At 54.7% G+C, this 10,224-nt stretch overlaps 1 long non-coding RNA gene across 1 annotated transcript; it reads right to left on the bottom strand.

Moving 5' to 3' along the window:
- Positions 1–7,525: 7,525 nt before the first annotated feature.
- On the bottom strand, positions 7,526–10,154 carry LOC102491407 (uncharacterized). Its single transcript, XR_334136.1, has 3 exons — positions 10,039–10,154; positions 8,253–8,890; positions 7,526–7,783 (listed from the first exon to the last, which is right to left on the bottom strand). It is a non-coding gene; the product is annotated as an uncharacterized LOC102491407 (long non-coding RNA).
- Between the last annotated feature and the right edge of the window lie 70 nt (positions 10,155–10,224).

Below are 10,224 nucleotides of genomic sequence, written 5' to 3'. Positions count from 1 at the left end.
AGGTCTGGACCTTCAGAGAGCCTGGCTTCACTGGACGTCCCAGTCTGGAAATGGGGTTGGGGTGGGATTCACGGAAGTAACCTGCAAAGCGAAGACAGGAGCTTACAACGGTGCTTTCCCGCTCTCACATTCCAGGGAGACTCCTCCTCCCTTCCCAGAGCAGTGAGAGGTGGGCAGGAGGCCTTCAGGATGGGCAGCTCGGCCAGGCTACCCAGGTGTCCCTCCAGCGCGAGTTCAGTGGGATTGAATGAACTGGCCAGTCCCAACCCTTTTCTCATCCCAGAAACAAAGTCTGGCCGCCCTCTCGATAACAAGCACCCTTCATCTCCGCGTTTGTGCCTTGCCAGCCCTAGGTGGCTTTTCCCTCCAGAAGGGGCAGCAGGAGTCCTGGTTCCTTAGACTCCCTCAGGGTTCCTAGTCCACAGGGCTCCTGGGCCTGGGGCCTGGCGCTGCCTTGGGTGGTAACGCTGAGGGGATCCAGCCCCTCAGATGTCACTTCGTGTTCAGCTCCAACCCAGCCCCCTAGTGCAGATGGCTCCTAGGGGGCTGTGTGCCTCCCCAGGGAGGAGCCCTCAGGCTGCTGAAGGTAAGATAATGATGTGAATAATTTATGCCCCAAGCTCTAGGCTGGAATCTAAGCAGTTAAAAGAAAGGCAGGGAAGGCGGAGAAGAGTAAAGAGGAGGGGAGAGGTGTGGAGAGGAGGCAGCAGACAGCTGGCTAAGCTGGCTAAGGGCAGGAGGGGAGAAGAGATCAGGCAGAGGGGCAGTGTCTGAAGGCTCAGAAGTCAGGGAGAGGGTGAGGAGATTCATCCAACCAGTGCGCGTGTGCGTGTGCGTGTGTGCACGCGTGCCGACAGAGAGAAGCCCGGGGACAGGTGAGGTGCAGGCAGAGGCCCTGACAGAGGCCTGGGCGGTGGTGTGCTGGAGCAGTCCCACTGTTCCTGAGATCCAGTCATTACAGTTTCAGAAATGTTAGAACTGGTTGTTAAGCCTGGCCATTTTTCAAAAAGTAATGAATCTCAGCTTGCAATTGAATTGATTCTATTTAAAACCGTGGTTATAAAAACTGAAACCTTTTCGCTTCCTAATTATTTTACTACATTTTGTTTCTGGCTATGTTCTTGGGGTGATTTGTGTTTCTTGGGTCTGTGGTAGAAATACTGGTGGCCACAGCTACAGGTGCCCGTCCCAGGTTCAGTGGCATGTTGCTAGTTTAAAACCAACCATAATAGGGATATTCACACCACAGAAACCGGCAGGCTCCACAAGTCAGGGGGCTTGGTTTATTTAGGTTTTTTGTTTGTTCATTTTGTTTTGGAAGAGGTTTTTGCTATAGGGCATGTGTGCTCGCCAGAGAGACAGACAGAAAGCGAGAAATCACCTCCCCCACCCCGGGAATGGCCACGCCACAATCCCTTCTTCTCCATTCTCCTCTCAGGACACACACGTGCCTGGCGTGAGTTTAAGCCACCAGTCTGGGACTCAAACTGCGGTCGACTACATGGGAGTCCAGCAACATAGACATTACACCACCCGCTGGTCCCCATATAGTTTTTTTAGACTTAAGAACATGGTGGAAAAAATGTTAATAATACAAAAAGGAAAATTTACAAAATTTACAGAAGAGATTATGAAAATAGGTTTGAATTACGTTTACCTACAGATACAAGACTTCAGCAAAAATCAGTGAGAAGATTCTGCAAGTATCGATTGACTACGGAATTCACAAACAGAAACAATTTTCTCTGTGTTTGTAAATCTGTGCCACACACCCTGTACAGCAGTAAAATGCATGATAATACCTGTATGCTACTTGTTTTTCAGGGACCTAGTGGTCGAGCATGTAGCAGAATGTATGATAGTACCTGTATGCTACTTGTTTTTCAGGGAGCTAGTGGTTGGACATGTAGCAGCACACCGCAGCCTAAGAGCCGCATTCAGTGCCTGGACTTTATCCTGGGACAAGAGGTTGGAGTCCTTCGCTGGGACTGAGAGCTCAGGGGATCTGTAGTTGGGTTAGCTGGACTTGGTTTTCAGACACCGGTTATAAGGTGGAGAAGAGACAGGAAGTGAGACCAGATGATGGTGCAATGGCAAAATGCAACACTTTGTGAGCTGACCCACATGGCCAAGTTGCCAGTTAATGCTTGTGTGTGCCCATGACCCAAGGCGAGCTGAAGCTGGGGGTGGATGACAGTATCAACATCCTTTGGAGGGCACTGTATCTCTCTCCCTCTGTCTCCCTCACTCAGGGAAGAAATAAATGAATAAGCTTTAAAAAGAACACACACACACACACACAAAGAAAAGACAGGAGGCAGGGAGACCACTGAGGAGGCTGTGAATCGGCCCGAGGCCACGTGTGTGCAGCAGTGATGGGGCACACATGAGAGCTGGTGTGAGGAGAGGGGAGGGTGCGGCCAAGAGTCATGAACAAACCCCTGTGCTCCCCCTGCCCAACAGCCTGGGGTGCATGGCCTACAGGGAAAGGCCCTTTGCTCCTTTGCACATGTCTCCATGTGAGGCCATCCTCCCTGGCCCATCACTGTTCAGACTTGGGCCATGAGCAGATGAGACTGAGATTGGCTTCATTTTGCAGAATTTCCCACAGCCCCCAGGTCAAGACATTGCACATCACGGGCCTCCGGTCTAGGCAGGTAGACCAGTTGTCCAGCTATCTGCCTTCCATATTCTCTAATTTGTTTTTTAGTATGACCTGTTCTTATCAGGCAGACAGAAGGCACTTCTAGATTCCCTTAGAGGATATATACCTGTCAGAGGGACATGCACCACCCTGGGCAGCTGAGGCTTGAGATGAGTCCTCTCCCTTCCTCCAATCCCCAGCTTGATGGGGAAGGCCAGAAGAAGTCAAAGCTGGCGAGAGAGCCGCCACCACGTTCAGAAGACATCTCTGTTCCTGGCAGCTTTTCACAAGCTGTGGGGCCTCACGCCCTCTGCCCCCAACACAGCGAGAGCCCAGCAGCCAATTCTCTGCATTGTCTGAAGCCCCCGCATGGTGCCATTGCTGTGGCCTTTCATCCCTTTTGGCAAAGAATCCACGCTATCGGGGCTCTGATGCGCGGAGACGGAGCGCAGATCTGCCGGGGAATGCGCTCTACAAGGTTAAGCATGTTTGCCCCAGAATACAGATAATGCTCTTATCACATATGACCTTTACGACATGTGGAACACTGTCCATGACAACAATGCCGTTTTTAAAATGGCTTTCACACCAGGGTACCCAGCCATTAATCACGATGTGTGTGAGCAACTGCTGCTGCTGCTGCCAGGGTATCTGGCGGCTGCCGGCTGTGTGCCAGCCTCTGCTTCATTGTGATGGGCACAGCCCCATGGCATCCCGACCCCGGCTCTCCCAGAGGACTCCAGAGAAGGAGCCTGCCTCTCAGATCCTCGCAGGAGTGTCAATGGGCTCCTTCTTTTAAGGTGTCCTGATGTCCCCAGAGCGGATGAATTACTCTTCTGACGCCTCTGCGGAGCCTGCATATTTAGTGCCGACAAGCTGCAGCTGAGACTCCTGAGGGCACACGGCACTTCTCCCCGTCTGCTGGCCGGGCCCTGGGTATTGTGCAGGGAGGACGGCTGGTGCTGGCCAGCTCCTGCCTCCCACAGCATGCCTAATTGGAGGGATGACAAACCAGAGGATTCAGGATACTTTCTCCACCAGGGAATCTCCCGACGTCAGTCAACATCTGCTCGTCCCAATTAGACAGCAGCCAGCCACACGTGGCTCCTGGGTGCTCGAAATGAGGCCAGTCCAAGTTGAGAGGTGCCATGCGTGCAAAATACACCGGACTTCACAAGCTTGGCACACAAAAAATGTAAACCACCTCATTTTTACACTATGTGTTTAAACGTCTTGGGGTTCAGGATGTGTGGCCAAACACCAGCTGTGATCTCCAGGTAAGAGAAAACCATAGGCAGCGTTAGTAGACGAGCCCACATGCCCTGCACATCCCCAGCCTACAGCAGCCCCTCGCTGCCCGGCTTCCTGTTGACCTCAGCTGCTGCCAGGACAGCCCAGGGCCAACGGGGGACTCCAAGGCTGCCCAAGACGTCAGGTCAAACCCAGCTAAGTAACTAAATAAAGACGCGATTGCAATGATGATTAAACTGAAGCACCTCATTAATTTCATGTAGGGGGAACATGAGCAGCACTTCCTCCAAACTCATTGTTTGCCTGCCCCAAGACAGCCCTGCACACGTCTGGTTGGGTCTAATTTAAGTATGTAAATTTAATGGTTCAGTAAGTAAAATTGCCTTTATTGTTTGGAATGGTTTGTGCCATAATTTATGGGCTCGGCTGGTTCACCTGATGGGTCCCTGTGATGGAGTAGGTGACAGCCATAAAGTGGGTATTTATATAAAGACCTTGAAGAGAGTGTGGAGAAGAATTCGGCCCCACAGTCCAGAACTCATGTTCCCAGCCAGCCCAGTAGTTAGGTTGACGCTGAGTCACAGGGACCCGACCGGAGGTCCAGCTGCAGGCACCTGGGACCAGGACAGCCTTGGATGCAGGGGGGACACGGGGCAGGAGCACGATGAACCCAGACCCTTTACCCTTGGTTTAAAAGGTATGTTTACAGCGCTGCTTGGCACGCTGCAAGCAGGACGAACCAGGAGTGCACGGAATGGGTACGGTGCAGGTATTTCCCTGCCCAACGGCCCTGGCAGCCAGAGCGTGAGTCACCTGCACTCTCTTACGCAGCCCTGCATCCAGGCAGGAAAGGGGACCATGGCTGGCCTCTATTCAGCAGGCCCACCCACACATGCATGCCACACTGGCCTGCTGGGGCAGCTATAAAAGAAGGACAGAGGACTGGTGACGATGCATGGAACTGACCAGCCATGGGCTGGGTCCCTGGCAAGTCTGAGCAGGAGCCAGAGTTGGGGCTGAGGGCAGGTCCGGGGGAACCCAGCGTGTTTGTCTCCCTATGGGTAAGCAGGTCATGAGAACACAGCAGTCACAGGAGACCGCAGGCTGGGTGGAACTTGAGCTTCCTCCACGCAATACAGATTTACGAGGTGGGAGGAAAAGGAGGCTGCAGGACAAACTTGGCCCCCTCTCATTCTCCCAGGATGCTTGGTAAACAGCCCTGATCCATGCCTGCTGAGGGCAGAGGAGGTGACCTGGGGGCTACAGACTGACCTACGCTACAGGCAGGTCGTTTGTCTGTCTCCTTTCTGCCTCCCCTGCCCCTCTTTGAGCCCCCCAGAAGAACCAGAACCAAAACTTGAGCAGAGAGGGAACCACTGGTCACTCTGCCCTGGTTGCCTCAACTCTGCCTTGACCGATGGTAACTGAGTCTCAGGGGAGGAACCTGCTGAGGGCTGCAAGGTCTGAAAGCCCTGTCCAAAATATCCTATCTTTTGGGCCAGCCCCATAAAACAGTGCATAAGTACTGTGCGTAAAGTTAGATCCCCAGGCCAGCAGGTGGCATGGAGGTTAAGGCAGCTGGATCCCTCATAGCCAGCTCCATGGTTCAAATCCCAGACCCAGTGGCTAAAAATCATGCTGGGTATGTGAGTGCATGTGTCCAGAATCCCTAGAGGAAAATGGAGGAGAAGAAATTGCAGCATGGCCTTCCCCCCAGGAGTGAGTTCTCACTTTCTCTTTCTCTTGTCTCTGTCTCTCTCTGGCAAGCATATGTGCCCTATAGTCAAAACAAAGAAAACAATTAGAAGAAAGGAGGGGAAAATCCCAAGTGGCTGACCACAGTTTGAACCCTGGCCCTGGGCGGCTTGAAAAACACGCTGGGTGCAAGTGCATGCGCCAAATCCTGGCAGGGCAGAGAAATGGGGAAAAGGGGTCACAGTGTGACCACGCCTCATTAGGGGGTGCTTCCTCTCTCTCTCTCTCTCTCTCTCACGCACACACGCAGGTGCACACATGTCCAATAAATAAGTACCTAAAAATTTAAAAATTAAACAAAGTTCCATCTTTAAAGGGCAGGCATTTTCATTCGGGTGCTCTGACACACGAGAAGGAGAGGAAGAATGTGCGAGGGTGGGCCCGGTGAGATGCGCCCCTTCTAAGCCTGGGCTCGGGCTGGCAGTCCCGTCCTGCGAGGGGGTCTAGTGAGGACCCCGCTGAGCCCCTCTTGCTCTGCCCAAGCACGTGCTCGCCAATAGCACCAGGCCACGTCCCCCCAGCGAGCTTCCCCTATCAGAATGGCTAATAAGCAGGGCCGCCTCCCATCTCCACCGCTGAGGGCTGAGGGTGCCTCTGCGGATGCTCTGAAGCCCACGTTTGCCCCAGACCAGCATGGCCACACCCATGGCCTTCCCTGCCCCACCAGAAAGCAGGCTCAGAGGGGAAGCTGCTCACCTACAACTCAGCCTCAGAAAACAATCGTCGAGGTGGGCAAAGCCTTCAGGCCGCAGGCTGCTCCCCGATGCTTGCCTGGGCAGTGCACGTGCGTGGCCAAACTCTCCCTGGGGAACAAGCTGTGCTAAACTCAAGCTGCCCGTCTCTGTCGCCGCTCCCTTTCCCTAAGAGGGGTGAGTGGCCCCGCAGACTAACTACCGGAGTCACGGCTACCCATGCCAACAGCGGCGAGGGCCCCTGATACCGAGGGCTCGCCTGTGCCCAGATCTGTGCCCCTCACTTCACACATGGAAGCCAGTTCAGGCACGGGCTCAGCTGTGCGGGCCGCGGCGGGCTTCTCCAGGAGGTGAAGAGTCGGTGCAAGTCATTTACTGAGGAAGGGATCCAGGTGTGGGGGACATGAGACAGAGCAGGGAGGTGACCACTGAAGTACCTTATTCACAGTTACCACCATCGGCAGCGGCAGCTCCCCCCAGCTGGGGAACTCCGGGAGACAGCTCAGTGGGGGACACCAAGCTTGCTGGCTTCCGGTTGTCCCAGGAGCACAACTCGGCACTTCTCGTGCCGCACCCCCACCTGCTGGACCCCAACTCGGTGAGCCCAAGGTGCTCAAGTAACAGAGGGAAGGTCAAGAGCCCATGTGGGGTGCACACAGGTCTGCTCCCCGCAGCTCGGCCAGGCCAGGCACACAGGTAATGGTGGGCAGGGAGTCCAGCTCAAAAGCCCAAGCCCTCTGTGGCCCTGTCAAGGCCTCCTACCCAGTGGGGCTCCTAGGTGAGCCTGCGTCTGTGGGTGGCCGCAGCACCCCAGTTCCCAGCCTGTGGGGATTAGTAACGCTCCTGCTAACACCCTCCTCCACCTCCTGTCCCGTGCAAAGGCACCCCGGCAGGAGACAGGCACCTGTGCCAAAGCATGGCAAATGGTCAGAGGTGACCTTGAACACCCTGCTTGCCACACAGACAGCAGTTGGCCGAGCAAAACCCCAGCTGACATGTGTTGTGTCAGAGGACGCGGGACGTGGGAGTCCTCAGACCCTGCCGCTGGGTTTCAAAATGGTGTAGTCGGCCAAATCCGACATGTGAAACAGTTTGACAGTTGCATTAACAAGGTAGCCCAGAACCGCCATATGACCCGGCAATTCCACTCCCAGGAAGTACCTTCAGTAACGAGGGCGGATGTTCGAGCAAAAAAGCACACGTGATGTGCCAGCAGTGCTGGCCACAGCTGCAGCAGTGGGAGCGGCCCAGGGCATCAGTGATGGATGGGAAACAGTGTCGGCATCCCCTCGATGCTGACGGATGCCGCGACGCCCGCAAGGCTGGGCGACACCGTGCTAGGTGAGAGATGACGTCACCAACGTCATCATACGTCGCATGGTTCTGCTTACACGAAGTGTCCAGAAAGGCAAACCCGTGGACAGAGGCAGCCCGGTGGTGGCTAAGGGTGACAGGGAGGGAAGACAAGAGCGGAGCTACTTAATGAGCGTGGGGTTCCTTTTGGGGTTATAAACGCGTTTTGGAACTGGAGAGAGGTGATGGGGGTGCCATGTCGTGCATGTGCTGCTGAAGCTTGGCTTTGCAAGGGTTAAAATGGTAAACTAGAGAGAAACTGTATTGGGTCGTAATGAAACAATACCCTCCACCCCTGGAGAAAGGAGTAGCAACCTCAAGATCACAAACATTTACTGCACATAATTCGAGGGGGCTAGTTCAGAAACGCGTGAGCAGGTAAGGACCCTTTATCCTGGCCCGAATGGAGCCTGGGGAGAAGCCCAACCAATAATAATAAAATAATAAGAGCTAACAGCTGTGGGAATAAAAATCGTCTCTTGGGCTCATGTGTGGATAATGGAGAGTTAACTCTTAGTAAAATAATAACACGCAGGAGCAGTGGGAATAAAGATTACCTCCTCAGCCAGCTGCCACGGACCATATTCATCAAATAATGACTCCCGTTTCGTTTCCCTGGTTTTATGGTACACGGTGCCATTGCAGCCGGGCTTCCCTGAACTTCTGGGGGAAGGTAATTGTCAATCAAGATGAAAAATGTCTCAGCCTGACGAGAAGGTCCATATGGTCTTGAAGTGAGGCACGTGGGCTGGTGATTTACCACTGTCACCAGCCCAGTGCCTGTCCTCGGCCCGAGCACCGCATGGGCCGGCAAGCACCTCCAGCTGCTGAGAACTCCCGACCAGCGACAGCCACAACCGTGGGGTCCTTGCTCAGGTCCCTGGGCCCAGGAGGAAAAATGGAGGAAAGGGCAGGATTCCCACCCAGAAAGCGCTGGAAGGGAAGGACACTGTAGAGGGAGAAGCCAGGCTTGGAACCAGGAGGTCGGCGAAGAACGAACTTGTTCTTCTCTTCTGCTGCTTAAACCTGAGAACTTCATAGCTCGTGACTAAGGCCGAAAGTCTGGGTGTCGGCTGCTGTTGGTCATGGCTGCATGGCTACGTTTTCGTCTTATATTCGGGGTCACGCCTCCTTTACAGGAGTGTAAGGTATGAAGGTTTGGGTATAAAGGTGGCCATAAATGTTCAAGGTTGCCCTAGAAGCCAAAAGAGATGCCCTTGAATTGGACCCAGCCAGGGCTTGAAGAACATGGCATTCCTTATGTCAGAAGGGCAAGCTTATTTCAGTCTCCCCCAAAAACGAAGGCAGCTTTATGGGCTGGACCCACCCACCCACACCCACACCCCTGTAACAGGCAACCGGAGGCCACATCTCAGACCTCACAGGGCCAATGAGAGGAGCCTGCGGTTAGAAATATCCTAGAAGGTTCACTCTCGACCTCCCCATCTCCCTCAAGGGAACCTGGCACTCTGGGGCCCGTCTGCCTCCTCGCATCCCTTGGCTGGTGAGCCACAGACCAGCTTCCGCCTCCTCCTGTGGAGCCCGACCCCTCTCCATGTAGTTCTCTATTTTAAACACACACCATCTGAATAGCTCCCCAAGCCCAGTGGGGACGCTGCTGCCTGTGGACCTCAGCCGAACTCCCCTGACTCTCTCTCAGGTCCACTGGGCTGTGGCCCAGGGGGCCCAGAGTCATCCCCAGAAATCAGAAGATTGAGAAGTCCCCAGTAATTGCCGAGAACAACAGCAAGAAACGGCAGAGCGCGGTTGCCCATCACCCACACACCCACACACTGGCGCACGCACACCCTCCTGCTCACACGGGCACACGCACTCGCATGCCTGCACACCCTCCCTGCTCTCAGGAGCACCCCACACCTCCCTGCCTCCAGACTACTGGCCCTCGTTCTCCTGCCTGTTCCACAAACCTCCGTCCCTTTCCATCTTCCCCGCGCCCTTCTGAGAGGGGGCTGTTTAGATTAATATTAACGCTCTGTCTGAAGCTGTTTCCCAGCCGTTTTAAAGGGCAGTTCCTCTTTTCAGCAGGGGCATCGATCAATTGATACGAGGCAGGGCACAGGGATCAATAGGAAGGGTGAGGGTGGAGGGAGTAGACTCAGACATCCTCAGAGGGCAGGGGTTCGCTATCTTGTTCTTCCCAGGGCCCCACCTTCTGCAGCGCAGACCAGAGCTCGCATTCGCAATGGGTCTCCCAGGGACTCCGGGGAAGCATTGCTGGCCCCCAGGCAGCCCGCATTAGCCCAGAGACCAATGTGGTAATCAGCTGGCTCAGCCGGTTAGGCAGCCCCCTCCCCTCTCCTCCCCTGCAGCCCTCTCACTCACAAAAACTCCTTGCCCACTAGCTGCCCGGGTGAGAGCACCAGCCCAGGGGCAGGAGGGTGAGCTCTCTTGCCAGCTCTCCCCCCTCTTCTCCCCTGCCTGCCTCCACCCCACCCCTTCTTCCCGCTCTCCCAGATCTGTGGTAACTGACATTTTCCATCTGACAGGTTCTGTTTTCCCTGCCTCCGG

This window comes from Tupaia chinensis, unplaced genomic scaffold, assembly GCF_000334495.1.
Source record: "Tupaia chinensis unplaced genomic scaffold, TupChi_1.0 Scaffold000159_1, whole genome shotgun sequence".
Classification (NCBI taxonomy): Eukaryota; Metazoa; Chordata; class Mammalia; order Scandentia; family Tupaiidae; genus Tupaia; species Tupaia belangeri.
Note: the sequence above shows the minus strand (reverse complement) of the source record. Positions and strands in the feature narration are given on the sequence as shown.